This window comes from Dasypus novemcinctus, chromosome 2, assembly GCF_030445035.2.
Source record: "Dasypus novemcinctus isolate mDasNov1 chromosome 2, mDasNov1.1.hap2, whole genome shotgun sequence".
NCBI lineage: Eukaryota > Metazoa > Chordata > Mammalia > Cingulata > Dasypodidae > Dasypus > Dasypus novemcinctus.
Genome location: NC_080674.1, coordinates 55,922,479 through 55,938,824, shown reverse-complemented (window position 1 = coordinate 55,938,824; position 16,346 = coordinate 55,922,479). Strand labels below are relative to the sequence as shown.

Genomic DNA, 16,346 nt, shown 5'->3' with positions numbered 1-16,346 from the left:
CAGTGCTGATGAGTGCAAGGAGTGCCATGCCACACAGGGGTGTCCACCACATAGGGGAGCTCCACGTGCAAGGAGTGTGCCCCATAAGGAGAGCGGCCCAGTGCAAAAGAAAGTTCAGCCTGCCCAGAAGTGGCACTGCACACATGGAGACCTGACACAGCAAGATAAGGCAACTAAAAGAGACACAGATTCCTGGTGCCGCTGACAAGAATAGAAGTGGACACAGAAGAACACACAGTGAGTGGACACAGAGAACAGACAACTGGGGCTGGGAGGAAGGGGAGAGAAATGAATAAAAATAAATCTTAAAAAAAAAAAAGATAGGAAAAGAAGAGAACTTCCTCAACATGATAAAGGGTATATATGAAAAACCCACAGCTAACATTATATTCAGTGATGAAATCCTAAAAGCTTTCCCTCTAAGACTTTGAACAAGACAAGGATGCCCACTTTCACCACTCTTACTTAACATTGTTTAGAAGTACTTGCTTGAGCACTTAGGCAAGAAAAAAATAAAAAAGACATTCAAACTGCAAAGGAAGAAGTGAAAATTTCAATATTTGCAGATGACATGATCTTATACATAGAAAGCCCTGAGAAATCTACAGCTAAACTTCTAGAGCTTATAAATGAGTTCAGGAGTGTGGCAGGTTATAAAATCAATGTGCAAAAATCAGTAGCATTTCTGTACACCAATAATGAGCAAACTGAGGAGGAAACAAAGAAAAAACCTCATATATAATAGCAACTAAAAGGATCAAATAACTTTAACTAAAGATGTAAATGGCTTGTACATGGAAATTTACACAACACTGTTAAAGGAAATCAAATGGAAAAATATCCCTGTTCATGGATAGAAAGACTAAACATCATTAAGATTTACAGATATAGGGAAATGGACTTGGCCCAGTGGTTAGGGCGTCCGTCTACCACATGGGAGGTCCGCGGTTCAAACCCTGGGCCTCCTTGACCCGTGTGGAGCTGGCCCACACGCAGTGCTGATGCGCGCAAGGAGTGCCGTGCCACGCAGGGGTGTCCCCCGCATAAGGGAGCCCCACGCGCAAGGAGTGCACCCCGTAAGGAGCCGCCCAGCGCAAAAGAAAGTGCAGCCTGCCCAGGAATGGCACCGCCCACACTTCCCATGCCGCTGACGACAACAGAAGCGGACAAAGAAACAAGACGCAGCAAATAGACACATTGAACAGACAACCGGGGGAGGGGGGGGGGAATTAAATAAATAAATAAATCTTTTAAAAAAAAGAAGATTTACAGATATAACTGTAAACTGATTTACAGATATAACACAATCCCAATAAAAATTACCACAGCATTTTTTACTGAATTGGAAAAGCTAACCATGAACTTTATTTGAAGGGGCAAGGGGCCCCAAATAGCCAAAGACATATTGAAAAAGAAAACTGAAATCAGAGGAATCACACTACCTGACTTTAAAACATACTACAAAACTACAGTGGTCAAACTGCATGGTATTGGCACAAGGATAGACATACTGTCCATGAAACCAAATTGAGAGTTCTGATATAGATCCGTACATATACAATCAACTGATATGTAACAATACCACCAAGCCCAATCAACTTGGAGAGAATGGCCTCTTCAACAAATGGTGCTTGGAGAACTGGAGATCCCTATCCAAAAGAATGAGAGAGGAATACCACCTCACACTGCATACAAAAATTAACTCCAGATGGATCAAAGATATAAATATAAGAGCCAAGACCATAAAGATCTTGGAAGATAATGTAGGGAAACATCTAAAGGATCTTGTATTAGGAAATGGTTTCATGACCTTCACACCCAAAGCTCAAGCAATGAAAGAAAAAATAGATAAATGGGTCCTCCTCAAAATTAAATCTTTTTTACCTTACAGGAGTTTGTCAAGAAAGTGAAAAGGCAGCCTACTCAACAAGAGAAAATATTTTATAACCATTTATCCAATAGGGACCTAACACCTAGCATACATAAATAAATTCTACACTATGGAAATAAAAAGACAACCCATTTAAAAAATGGGCAAGTGATTTGAACAGACTTTTTCAAAGAAGAAATACAAATGGCTAAAAATCACATGAGAATATGCTCAACATCACTAGCTATTAGGGAAATGTAAACCAAAACCACAACAAGATATCATCTTATACCCACTAAACTGGCAGCTATAAAAAAAACAACAGAGGATTACAAGTGTTGGGGAATGCAGCAGTTTAATATTATTGATGAATTCCAAAAAGAAATATCGGATTATTCTTTTTGATCTGTACCTGGGCATGATTGAGTTATGTAATCTGATCTGTACCTGGGCATGATTGAGTTATGATTAGGGCATTGAGTCCCCACCACTTGGTAGATGGGGACTCACAGATAAAAGGCATTGCAAAGAACAGAGTTGAGGGCTTTTAATGTTGGAGTTTTGATGTTGGAGTTGGATGCTGAAAACTTGAACTGGAGCCCCAGGAAGTTAGCATGCAGGGAAAGAGAAGCCAGCCCCAGGAAGGAAGGAACCTTGAACCCAGAGAAAAGCAAGCCCCAGGAACATAGGAACCTAGGAAGCCTGAACCCTTGCAGACATCAGCAGCCATCTTGCTTCAAATAGACTTTGGCGAGAGAAGTAACTTATGCTTTATGGCCTGGTATCTGTAAGCTCCTACTTCAAATAAATACCCTTTAGGAAAGCCAACCAATTTCTGGTATTTTGCAACAGCACCACTTTGGTTTATTAATACAGAGAGGATGTGGAGGAATGGGACTTCTTATCCACTGCTGGTGGGAAGGTACAATGGTGCAGCCATTGTGGACAGTTTGTCAGTTCCTCAGGATGCTAACTATAGAACTGCCATATGATCCAGCAATTCCACTGTTGGATGTATATCCAGAAGTATTGAAAGCAGGGACTCTAACAGATATAAGCACACCAATGTTCATAGCAGCATTATTCACAATTGTCAAAAGTTGGAAACAACCCAAATGTCCATCAAAAGTTGAATGGATAAATTGTGGTATATACATACAATGGAATATTATTTACTCAGCTGTAAGAAGAAATGCTACATTAACACACAGGATAGCATGAATGAATCTTGGAGACCTTATGTTGAGTGAAGCAAGCCAGGCACTGAAGGACAAATTTTACATGGCCTCACTGATAAGAATTAAGCAAATTGAGCAGACTCACAGTGCTAGAGCCTGGAAGATAGGTTTACAGGAGACGAAAAGGGAGAAGAAGGTTGTGAGTCAACATCCCTGTAAGCAAATCTATGATAAGGTAGAAGCGTGTGCAGTGGATCGGCACAACAGTGGTGCAGTGATGCCGTTGGGCTGGGTGATGCTGGTCTGTGAGGGGGGGTAGGATGGGCAGGGTGGGTTGGACTCTCCATAGAACTGGGGGGAGAGTTAGGGGAGGGAGCAGGTAAACTACGGGGATTTGCGGGTATGTGGTTGAGACTACAACTTTGGGAATGTTCTTTTGGCAAATATGGCAGGGGAGGGTTACTGGTTTAAAGTGTAGGAGGTCGGGGGGATGCAGGACTGGATGCACCTGGGGCAAGCTTCTAGGTAAAGTGTAGTGTTCATCTTGTCATAATGTGATGTATCAGTGGGTAGAGACTCACATGAGTGGGAAGGTATTGGGCTGTGGAGATATCTAGACACTGTAGGCAGGGCAGACAGCTCAGGAGTTTGACACCCTGCCAGTTGGCCCTCTTAGGAATATATGCTCCCCAGTGTGACAGAGTTGGACTCAATTGTGGTTTCCCTACACATGACTCTTCTGCCCCTTCTATTTTTTTTTTATTTGCTCCCCTTTGTGGCCTTTTGCATGCTGTCTGCTCTCTGGGTCCATTCACTGTGCATTCTTCTGTGTCTGTATTTATTTATTTTATTTCCCTTCCCCCCTTGCAGCTTGCTTGCTGTCTACTCTCTGTGTCCATTTGCTGCGTGCTCTTTTGTGTTTTTGCTGAGTTGGCTCTCCACAGCACTTGCCGGCTGGGCAGCGCTTTGTGGCGCTTGTGGGCTGGGTTTCTCTCCACAGTGTGTGGGTGAGCCTGCCTTCACAAGGAGGCCCTGGGATGTGAACCAAGGGCCTCCCATATGGGAGCCCAACTGATTGAGCCTAACTGATTGAGCCACAGCTGCTTCCCTGCCCCTTCTATTTTAGCCTATAGTCAGTACTAGAGTTGATAGGTATATGTCCAAGAGACTTAAATCTTTGGGCTGTCCCAGTGCCAGCTGGGCCTTCAATCTCAACAGAATTGCAACACCTTCTCTCCAGTTCATTGGACTCACCCAGACAACAAGATGACGATAGACAATGACCATCCCAAGGAACAGAGAGTCTGCAACTGCAAGCAAGATAGTCCCATCCATCTGCCCCATGGGATCCAGGGTCCTCTCAATTAGAGGTGGAGTGGGCATCACCATCCCAGAATCCTCAGGATAGGGGAAAGAATGATGGACTAGAGTAAACTTACTGTTATTCTACTATAGACTTATTGTGATTCTAGCAATGAAAAAAACTTTCATCACTGATGTGGAGTCAGTGGCCACCAGAGGTTCTGAGGGGAGGAGGAAACATAGGTGAAATTTGGGGGCATTTTTGGGACTTGGGAATTTTCCTGAATGACATTGCAATGCAGATACAGGCCATTTTATATCTTACAATAACCTACGAAAATGTGCAGGAGAGAGTGTAAACTACAAAGTAAATTATAATCCATGCTTAAATAGCAATGCTCCAAAATGTGCTCATCAATTGTAACAAATGTACCACACTAAAGAAGGATGTTGTTAATGTGGGGAAATGTGGGAGGGCTAGGGAGTGGGGCATATGGGAATCTCCTATATTTTTTATGTAACATTTATGTAATCTAAGTATCTTTTTTAAAAAAAGTATATTTTTAAAAATCCCATAGTGAGTTTTTATTTCAATTATTGTGCTTTTCAACTCTAGAAATTCTAAATGTTTCCTTTTCATAATTTCTATTGTAATCTCTATTTATTAAAGCATTGTTCTCCTGTTTCCTTTAGTTCTTTGCCCATGGTTTTCTTTAGCTCTTTGAGCATATTTAAGACAGCTGATTTAAAATCTTTGTCTAGTAAGTCCAATTTTGGGATTTTCTCAGGGACAGCTATTGAACTGACAAAGGTTTTCTTAAGTGCCTGGGACCAAAATAAAAACAAAAAATGAACTAACTTTCTCAGTGTTTGTAGATTGGCTTTGTGTTGGGATAATCCTTCGGTGCTTAGCCAGGCAGTTTTCTACTCTGCCTTATCCTTTACTACCTGCTTGCACTGAACCTGAAGGTCAGCCAGAGGTGAAAAACTAGAGTCTTCTCAGTTATTTCCCATATATGCTTCCAGCCCTGGGCATGCATTTGCTGGTATGGATTTCCTGGAATAAGAGGGAGCTTTGCAAAGTCCTTATCCTGCCAAGTGTCTCCTTCTCCAGCTTCACTCTTCCCAGGCTTTTTGGTCTGTTTACTGCTTGCCCAGACTGTTATACCTTGCCCCTAATGGCAGTGGCTAATTCATTTGTCTTTATTTTTTTTTTCTTTTAAAGATTTATTTATTTATTTAATCCCACCCCCCCCCCCCCACCGGGGTTGTCTGTTCTCTGTGTCTATTTGCTGCGTCTTGTTTCTTTGTCCGCTTCTGTTGTCTTCAGTGGCACGGGAAGTGTGGGCGGCGCCATTCCTGGGCAGGCTGCACTTTCTTTTGCGCTGGGCGGCTCTCCTTACAGGGCGCACTCCTTGCGCGTGGGGCTCCCCTACGCAGGGGACACCCCTGCGTGGCAGGACACTCCTTGCATGCATCAGTACTGCGCATGGGCCAGCTCCACACGGGTCAAGGAGGCCCGGGGTTTGAACCGAGGACCTCACATGTGGTAGACGGACGCCCTAACCACTGGGCCAAGTCCGTTTCCCTCATTTGTCTTTAAATGCTTTTTTGACTAATACAATCTAGGAAGCCACCTCAGCACTAGCGAAGCTCTGAAACAGGCAAAACAGGCAAAACAAAGACGAGGCTTTGAATCAAACCTCCAGGGAGTCACCAGACAAGGTAAAAAACAACCACAATTCTTTGAGAAAAAGACCCATTTTGCTCTTTCTGGTACCACCATCCTGCATTAGGAATGTGGGCTGTCATCTTCAAGGTGGTTGCCAAGTTTGGGAAAAGGAATAGCCACAGAATTCTCTTAATGAAATTCAGCAGATTTTTCTTCATTAAATATTTCCCTGATGTTTTAAGTTTTTTTTTATTAGATTGGAAAGATCTAAAAAAGTTTATTCTCTTTGTTTTTACCATTCTATTTCTTGTTTTTGTGGAGGGCTGAGGTTTTAGTGTTCCCTACTCCACCATTTTTGTTGATGTTACTCTACACCATTTAATTTTGTGCTTCTCAAGTTTGCCTAAAATTACTTTCTTAGCTTAGAGTGCAGAGAAAGAAGAAAACTTTGTTATTACTGAAGTTATCAAAAGAATATATTGGGAAGCGGAGTTTGCCCAGTGGTTAGGGCATCCTCCTACCACATGGGAGGTCTGCGGTTCAAACCCTGGGCCTCCTTGACCCGTGTGGAGCTGGCCCAGGCATAGTGCTGATGCGCGCAAGGAGTGCTCTGCCACGTAGGGGTGCCCCCGCGTAGGGGAGCCCCACGCGTAAGGAGTGCGCCCTGTAAGGAGAGCCACCCAGCGCGAAAGAAAGAAGGAATGGCGCCACACACACAGAGAGCTGACACAGCAAGATGACAATAAAAAAACACAGATTCCCAGTGCCTCTGATAAGGATAGAAGTGGTCACAGAAGAACACACAGCGAATGGACACAGAGAGCAGACAACAGGGGGCGGGGGTGGGGAGAAATAAATAAAACAATAACTCTTTAAAAAAAAAAAGATGGTTGCCTTAAGGGCAACATTCATCACATCTTCTAGCCCTGCATTTGTTAAGTCCTCAATAATACAGGCAGTGTTTGGTGATGTTTGATATCACTGACTTTGGGATAAGATCTCAGTTTGAATTCCAGCTCTTGGGCCACTCAGTTGTTTGCTGTTGGGCAAGTCACTTAAATTCTCTGGTACTGTTTTCTTTTTTTTAAAGTAATATATGGATAATATATACCTCTAGAGTCATGGTAAAATATATTCTGTGTAAAATGTTTCACACTCAATATTAGCTATTTGTAAATTTTGGACTTCCAAATTTGGGTTCTTTTTTAAAAAAAAAAATTATATCCACCTCACTCTCCAGTTGTGTTATTTTGTTTAAGAAGAAAAAATAAGCAGCTGGCTTCCTATGTAAGAAAGGCTTATAGTCATTTTGAAGCCAGCTAGTAAGGTAGGGAATCAACAGATGGATGTGGAACCTGGCAAAGAATCCACATGAACATCAGTAGCCACAGGATGGATGCTGGAAGTCCTCCTCTGGCTAGATTCTGCCATTCAGAACAAGATTTCCTCTGAAAACCAGGAGAAGCCCCAGATAATCCCCCAGGATTTTATAATTCAGCCTTCCTGGGGGATTGATGGGTGGGGAAATCAATCAAAACAGCAAACAGCTGGAACTCCACCCCTGCCATCACAAAGGGGTGGAATAATTAATGGTTTAAAAAGCAAGTCCCAACTCTTTTGCTCTCTTGCCTTCGTCCTGTCCCAGTGCTGGTCCTGGTGCCAGTCCTGCCCTGTTCCTCCCCTGTTCCTGCCTTCTGTGCCCTCCTCTCACTGTGTTCCCCTGCATGGATCAACACACAATGGGAACCGGACTTTGGCCCAGTGTTTAGGCCGTCCGTCTACCACAGGGGAGGTCCGTGGTTCAAGCCCCAGGCCTCCTTGACCCGTGTGGAGCTGGCCTATGCGCAGTGCATAAGGAGTGCCGTGCCACACAGGGGTGTCCCCCGCGTAGGGGAGCCCCACGCGCAAGGAGTGCACCCATAAGGAGAGCCGCCCAGCGCGAAGGAGGGAGCAGCCTGCCGAGGAATGGCGCCGCCCACACTTCCCATGCGGCTGACGACAACAGAAGCGGACAGAGAAACAAGACACAGCAAAAAGACACAGAAAAAAGACGGGGAGGGGAGGGGAATTAAATAAATAAAAATAAATCTTTAAAAAAAAACAACACACACAAGTAAAACCTGGGCATTTGTAATCTATCATGGGAAATTGTAGTCTATAAATCAGCCTGCTTTATCACTTTTCAGACCCTTCCTCTCTACCTGGGACCCATATTTTCCCATTTCTCTTCCCTCCGTACCTTAATAAATTACCAGCCTAACTCTCCTGACATGCTCTTGAAATTTATTTCTGCAGCGTAGTCAAGAACCTAGACAAAACCTGGTTACAATATGACCTTTTTTTTTTTTTTTGAGGTGGGGGGGGGCTGCCTGGACTGACTTTTCATAAAAAGCACACACATTTTACTTAGATTGTAAGCTTATTTGGAGTGGCTTTAGGAGAAATTGCTGGAGTTGGGAGAGGCGCCAAAGTTCCCCCAAGGCCCTCTTAGCATTGTCATTAGCTTAGAGGTTACTTATATAGGTCAACACATAAAAGAAAAAAAGAACAAACCCAACGATCTAGACTAGGGAAGAAGAATGCCAGCCCTACAGTTTGCTGTTTCTCAAATCAGCTATTTTGGTGTCCATAGGGTATAAGCACGTGACCAGAAAACAGACTGCCAACTTGGAAGGCTTGAGAAGAGGGAGGTATGGGAGACTGGCCCTGTACGAAACAAAGATTAGTTTAATTTTCACATAAAAGAAAATATTGATTAATGTAATCTGGCAGCCTACTGCCTCAGTCTCCCACTCCTGGGTTAAGCAGGAACAAAAGAAACCAGTTTAAGACAGTCCTATACGCGGTTAAAAAGATGTCCAAGAAAGAGCTAGGGCAATACCAATTCAGCACTAAGTTCCATTCCTTATCTGGCAAAGGGGAGCAGGTAAAAACTAATAGTTGAAATGTGATGGGCGAAACGGTTAATCACAAATTTTGCCCGGGAAAGTTAGATCTTCTTGGATAGGCTGTAACTTTTGAAGTATCCAGTCTATGGAGAAACAGAGGAAGGGCTTGCATGCTAGGCTTAGGGGTATAAATTGCGTCATTTTTCTTTGTTCGGGTCGCCAGTCACGTTTTCTGGCTGTGCACCCCTTCTTGCAAGATTGAGAATAAATTCTTTTCTTCTCACCATCTGGTGAGCCTTATTTTCTCCCAGAAGATTTCTTTCTAACAAGCCCTAGATGGAGCTATCACATCAGTCCTCTCTCAAGTGGCCGCCAGGTCGGTCTGGGCGGCAGAGATCACTTCCCTTCTCCTAGACGCCTTAAGGTCTCCCGCGGGGGGCTGGGACTGGCAAGAATTTAGGGCAGCGATTCAGAAAGGACTCGCCCTCGCCGTCCCCAGCAGCCGCACGGTCGGGGAGGTTCACCGGCTGGCCCTCCTCCCCAAATCGAGGGCCGGGTTCTGCAGAGCTCTCCGGGAGTTGTAGTCCCCAGCGGCTGGCGATTTGGTGGCGGCTGCCGGCTTGGCGCGCTAAGAACTCCATTCCCCACCGGCCCCTGCGACCTATACCTTTGCTTCTTCCGGTTTGGGGAACGCGGAGCCCCTCTGCTGCAAGTTGAGAAGATTTGAGAAGGGGGTCGTCGCTTTCTCGCCCAGTTCTCCGAGATTGAGGGCTCGGCTTGCTCAGGTAGAGCACATTCCCTCGTCCTGTAAAGTCACTCCTCGGGAGGGAGAGAAGGGAACTGAGGGGAGGCGGCGGGAAGGGCTGAGCTCGAGGTGAAAGCCGGCTGTCACCTGGGGAAGTTCCACGGTGAAGCAAGCCCGGGGCAGCGAAGACCGCTCCCGAGGGCAGGCGCTCGCTCTCCACTGGCTTCCAGCCGCAGAAAGCCAAGCACTCCCTCCCGGGTTGAGGTAATGCAAGGAGGTGTGGGGGTCGAGGTCTGCGGGACCCTTAGGGAAGGGGCAGGGCTACGGGAGAGGAACACTCGGGTGACTGGAGGAGGTTGAGGAGAATTGGTGAAATTGTACTTCTCTATCTCAAATAGAGAAGAGATGGAGAAGGGAGGTTAGGGAGGAAACCCTGTTGTCTTTTGAACTAGAATCACAGATGTGGGGAGGGCCGTGACTGTTAATCCCTCGCTATGCTTTTCACACGACTCAGTTGCTGGGCACTGAGTGGATGTTTTGTAGAGAATGGGTGACTTGACATCTTAACAGGCAAATAATAGTAAGCTGAAAGGAGCCTTTGAGAGCAGCTAGTCATTCTCCTCACTTTAGCATATGAGGAAACTGTGGTCCACCGAGTTGAAGAAACTGGCTCGCTCAACACCAGACAACCAGTTAGTGGTAGGCTGGACTCAAACCTCAAACCTCATGACTCCCAGACAATGCTTTATCCATCGCTGACCTCAGTAGATCAGCAATCCTAATCTTTTCTCCCTTCTTTTTTTGTTTTTCGTGTCTTCCGATATGACAGAGATCTGACATTTGCTGGTAACAGGCAGCCCACGAAGGGAAAGTTTTACAACTCTTCAATGGATCAGACAAACTCACTGTATGATCCTTACCTTAACTTGAAGACAAATCTCCTTGCCTTACAACTACAAACGTTGTATTAAGACAAAAGATTTGTAGCAAACTAAGATGTCACCAATAGTTTCTTTGACTTTTAGAAAATGACCTGTCCTTCCCCATCTTATGCCCACTGTGAGAACAGTTAACCTTAGATTTCATCTCACAATCTTAAATACTACAAATCTCAGTTATACATATTTTTTAAAATATGCTGTTAATTGTGATTTATAACTTTAAATATTTACAATAAAGGAAAAACTCAGGATAGGAAGATAAGAATACCAATCTGAATTACAAATTAAGGTATTTCTCTAAAGCATTTTTTTGAAAGGGTATGTGGGCATAAACGTAAAAAAAAAAAAGAGGTTAAAAATTTCTACAGGGCCTGCACTTTATAATACACATACATTTCAGTCCTTTACTAGTATTCTTTCTTTCTTACCTAAACATAACTTGAGAGCATTTAGTATTCTATATATGGGAAGAGAGGGTCTTTGGTGCCTTAACATTGCTTTGGCTAGTAAATTCTCTATTAGAACACATTGTCCTCCTGCACTGTCAAATTTAACATCTCTTGAAGCATTTATTGATTAGATCGGTAGCATGCTCCAATTGTCACAGCAATGGAGCATTATAACTGCTGTGGGCTGACCATTAAGCAGTTCTTAAGGAAGGGGTTTAGATAAATTTGTTACTAGACTTTATAGCAGTTACAGACTTGTATAGAAGAAAACATGTATACATACCATAACTGCTTTCACCAGGATGCCTTTTTTCTTGGTTTAGTTCCATTTGCTTTTATTTATTTTTATTATTGTTATTTTAAAATTATTTATTTATTTATTTCTCTCCCCTTCCTCCTGCCTCAGTTCTCTGTTCTCTGTGTCTATTTGCTGCATGTTTTTCTTTGTCCGCTTCTGTTGTTGTCAGCGGCAGAATCTGTGTTTCTTTTTGTTGTGTCATCTTGTTGTGTCAGCTCTCCGTGTGTGCAGTGCCATTCCTGGGCCGGCTGCACTTTCTTTCGTGCTGGGCGGCTTTCCTTATGGGGCGCACTCCTTGCACGTGGGGCTCCCCCATGCAGGTACACCCCTGCGTGGCAGGGCACTCCTTGTGTGTATGAACACTGCGCATGGGCCAGCTCCACACGAGTCAAGGAGGTCCAGGGTTTGAACCGCGGACCTCCCATGTGGTAGACGGATGCCCTAACCACTGGGCCAAGTCTACTTCCCAGGTAGTTTAAATAATTAGTTTCCCAAGGTCACGGAGTAAATGGCAGCAACAGGATTTCAAATCCAGGCAATCTTATACCTGAGCTTTCAACCACCACACTCTACTTAATAGAACAGAATAGTCCATATTCCAAATTAACTATTTTATGTAATTCAAATAAATTAATGCCTTGGCCATTTCTTCTGAAAGTTTTTTTTTAATCAGTTGTGTGAGATATATGAACAATGACTTCTGCCTACTGATCAGTATTAAAATTTTTCACTTACATTTCTTAGCAAATCTACAGACTGCTTTTTCCCCCATAGTATGAAAGGCTTAGTTTCATTAAGCTCAGAAATTATAATAGCAAATATATTAGTCAGCCAAAGGGGTGCTAATGCAAAGTACCAGAAATCTGCTTTTACAAAGGATATTTATTTGGGGTAAAAGCTTACAGTTACAAGGCCCTAAAGAGTCCATCTAAGGCTATCATAAGGATATCACCTTTGGATAAGGTACTTCCTCACCCAAAGTCTGTTCCCACATAGTGAAGCAAGATGGTGGGCAATGTCTGTGAGGATTCAGCCTTCCTTTTTCCTCTTAAAGTTCCTTAGTTCCAGCTTCTGATCTCACCTATAGGCTGGCATAGGGCTTGTCTCCCTTCCTCTGGGGCTCATTTCTTTCTGGGCTCGGTTACTCTGGTCTCCTCACAAGGTCATCTGTAAACTGTCAGGCTCATCTCTCTTCCCGGGCTGCAGGATCCTCTGTGTATCTTCTCTGTTATCTATTTCTGTGTGAGAGTCAGTTTTATTAGCCCACCAAGGGGACTGGAACTCAATGCTAAGTCACTCTAAAGACCTGGTTGAATCAAAGCCCTAATCTTAACATAATTTAACCAGACGCCTCAGCTGAATCTAATATAGTCAAAGGGTTATGCCCAGAGGAACAGACCAGTTTACAAGCATAATCTATATCTCTTTTTGGAATTCATAAATAATATCAAACTGCTACACTTCACCTTTGAATTCCAAAGAGACATTACAATATGTGAAAAAAAAAAAAAACCCAAAACTTTAAACCAGTCACAATACTAGGTACAAAATCACATCACAATCAGTTTATAGAAATACAGTTTGTCTTGGGGCAAAGTCCCATATAGCTGTAGACCTCTGAAGCTTATAAAACAATTTGTCTGCTTCCAGTATACAAAAGCACAGACAAAGGATAAACATTTGCATTATCATAAGGAGAAATTGGGAAGGAAACATGAATCAAGAGTCCCCTACAGTTGTAAAAACATGCAAGGCATGCTTCATTAGATTTTAAAGTCTGAGAGTCATTCTCAAGATGGTGGTTTCTTCTCTCTGGGGCCTCACGGGGACCCAGCCTTTCCATAGCCTTGCCAAACAGCTCTTTTCTTGGTTCCACCCTCATCAAACATCTGGGTGGCCACTGTGCTCCAGACCTCATCATGACTCCAAGAACACCGGGTGGTGGACACACTTTACCCAATCTCTCTAGTACAGTCTCAACCCCCTTAGTACAGTGAGGGGAAGGCAACATTCTCCCTAATCTCTGGCCTACAGGCCTAACCCTCTCAGAGAAATGAGTTGGTGACCCAGACTTCCCTAATCTAAGGGGGGCAGGTCCACCCCTCTCAGGTCTGTGGGATGTCAATTTTACTCTCCCCAACTCTTGGGGAATGTGCTCCACCCTCTATGTAGACTGGGATGGCAAAACTCTCCCAGAACAATGGGCAGAAACTTCCACCCTCTTCAAATACCAGGGCAACGCACCCTCTCCATACACTTGGGTGGGGTCCTCTTGGCCCAAGGAGATGTCTTAATTCCAGACCTCAGCTTCCATGGTGTTCTTCTTAAAGCTGTTTTCTCTTCCTTATCTCCCCTCCATATGTCTTTTAGTCCAGGCTGACAGTGGTTTTGTTCATAGAGCTCTCTTTAAAAGCTTGTTGGTTTAGCCTGCAGGAAGCACAGGTCCAAGCCATCAGACAGTAAAACTTATATAAAGTCTTTCCTGGATAACTGCATTTTCAATCCTGACTTACAAGTTCCATGTTTAGTTAATTCCTCAAATGGGGCTCTGTCTTCAGGGGGCTTGGTTTCCAGAGGTTTGAAATTTCTGGAATCAGTTTCAGGTTTCTTTGTGCCCAACAATTCAGTTATCAGCTTATGTCTTTCCTCTAACTTTGTGCTCTAAGCTGCAAGGAGAAGTCAGGCTGTATTTTCCACATTTGGTTTGGAAATCTCCTTGACTAAATGTCCAAATTCGGAAGTTTCAAATTCTGCCTTCCATACAACATCAGGAGGCAATTTTGCTAAGTTCTCTGCAGCTTGAAAACACTATCGCCTTTCCTCCAGTTACCAATAATAGATTCATCATTTACTTCTAAGACCTCATCAGAGGTCTTATTCCTACCAACAGTCTCTTCAAAGCAGTCTAGGTCTCTCCATTAAGCATTTCACGATTTCTCCAAAAAAATACCCTTACTCGTGTTCCAGCATTTTGTTAATTGCAAAAGCACCACCCCACTTCTCGGTCCCAAATTCTCTATTAGTCATCCAAAGGGGTGCTAATGCAAAGTACCAGAAATCTGTTGGCTTTTATAAAGGGTATTTATTTGGGGTAAAACTTCCAGTTACAAGGCCCTAAAGAGTCCAACCCAAGGTACCTTAGCAAAATCTACACGTTGCTTTTTTTTCCCCTTCATAGTATAAAAAGGCTTAGTTTCATTAAGCTTAGAAATTATAATAACAAACTCTTATACAGAGTTAGTAATGCTAGGCATAGTTCTAAATGCTTGCATACATTAATTTATAGATTTTTAAAGAAATTATGGTTTCGATTTCTTGAATAAATTTCCCCCAAGTTCTTTTTTTTTTAAGATTTATTTATTCATTTTCCCTTCCCCCCTTGTTGTTTTGCACTTGCTGTCTGCTTTCTGTATCCATTCGCTGTGTTGTGTCTGCTTGTTTTCTCTTTAGGCAACACCAGGAACTGCTCCTGGGACCTTCTGGTGTGGGGGAGAGACATTCAATCTTTTGCAGTACCTCAGCTGCCTGGTCTGCTACATCACTTATTGTCTGTCCTCTGTGTCTCTTTTTGTTGCATTGCCTTGCTGTGCCAGCTCTCCTTGTGGGCCAGCACTCCATGTAGGCCAGCTTGCCTTTACCAGGAGGCCCCGGAAATCGAATCCTAGATCTCCTATCTGGTAGACAGGAGCCCAGTTACTTGAGCCCCCAAGTTCTTTGTGTTATTTTTTTTTAATGTGTGGTGATACATATGTAACATAAAATTTGCCATTTTAACCATGTTTAAGTGTGCATTCCAGTGACATTAATTACATTTATAGTGTTGTACAAGCATCTTCACTATCCATTATTGAAACCTTTTCATCACCACAAACTGTACCCACTCAACAATAATTCCCCATTCTACCCATCCCCCAGACCCTGGTAAATGCTAATTCTACTTTCTGCCTCTGTAAATTTGCCAATTCTAGAAATTTTTGTAAGTGGAATCATATATTATTTGTCTTTTTGTCTAGCTTATTTCACTCAGCATAATGTATTTAAGTTTCATCTGGGTCGTAGTAAGTATCAGAACCTCATTGTTTTTTATGACTGAATAATATTGTACGTATGTACTACATTTTTATTATCAAGCTGTTGATGGACACTTAGGCTGATTCCATCTTTTTGGCAGTTGTGAATAATGCCATTGTGAATATTGGTGTGAAAATATCTACTTGCATCCCTGCTTTCAATTCTTTTGGGTATATGCCTAAAAGTGGGATTGCTGTGACATATAATTCCATAATTAACTTTCAGAGGAATCACCAAACTGTTTTCCACAATAGCTGCACCATTTTACATTCCTGCCAAAAATGAGTGAGTGTTCCTATTTCTCCACATCCTCTCTACTACTTATTATTTTCCATTTTTAAAATAGTAGCCATTCTCCTTTCTGTCAATGAGAAATGTATCTCGTGGTTTTGATTTGCATTTCTCTGATAACTAATGATGTTGAACATCTTTTCCTGATGTTATTCTTTTTCATGAAACAATATTGTCTTCCTTACAATCATTTTTTTCAATTTCTAAAATAGTTTAAAAATTTGATGAAGCTACTGCCAAATCCTAAATATAACTTTTCTACAGTATGTTTATCTTTCCCAAGCTTTTAACTCCTATACTATGTCCAGCTTAACTTAAAATGTATTTTTCACTGATATTTTATACTGAATTTATTTATGTATTTATTTTTATTTATTAAATTCTTTTTGAAGTATTGGGGCTAGTGATTGAACTTGGGGCCTTGTATTTGGGAAGCCGGCACTCAACCACTGAGCCATATCAGCTACCCTGAGTTGGTTTTTCATTTGTTTGCTTGTTGTTTGTTTTTCTGTTTTTAGGAGGCACAGGGAACTGAACCCAGGATCTCTATGTGGGAAGCAGACACTCAACAGTTTGAACCACATCTGCTCCCTTATACTGAATTTTTATTCATTACATCTAGGGAACCATTTTTTCAAGTT

At 42.8% G+C, this 16,346-nt stretch overlaps 1 protein-coding gene across 1 annotated transcript in view; it reads left to right on the top strand.

The window, feature by feature from the left end:
- Positions 1 to 9,262: 9,262 nt before the first annotated feature.
- The window catches only part of SLC38A9 (solute carrier family 38 member 9), a 123,146-nt gene continuing 116,062 nt past the window's right edge, over positions 9,263 to 16,346 (top strand). Inside the window, exon 1 of the mRNA XM_023589022.3 lies at positions 9,263 to 9,695. The gene's annotated coding sequence lies outside the window, so the exon portion shown is untranslated. The remainder of the gene's footprint in view (positions 9,696 to 16,346) is intronic.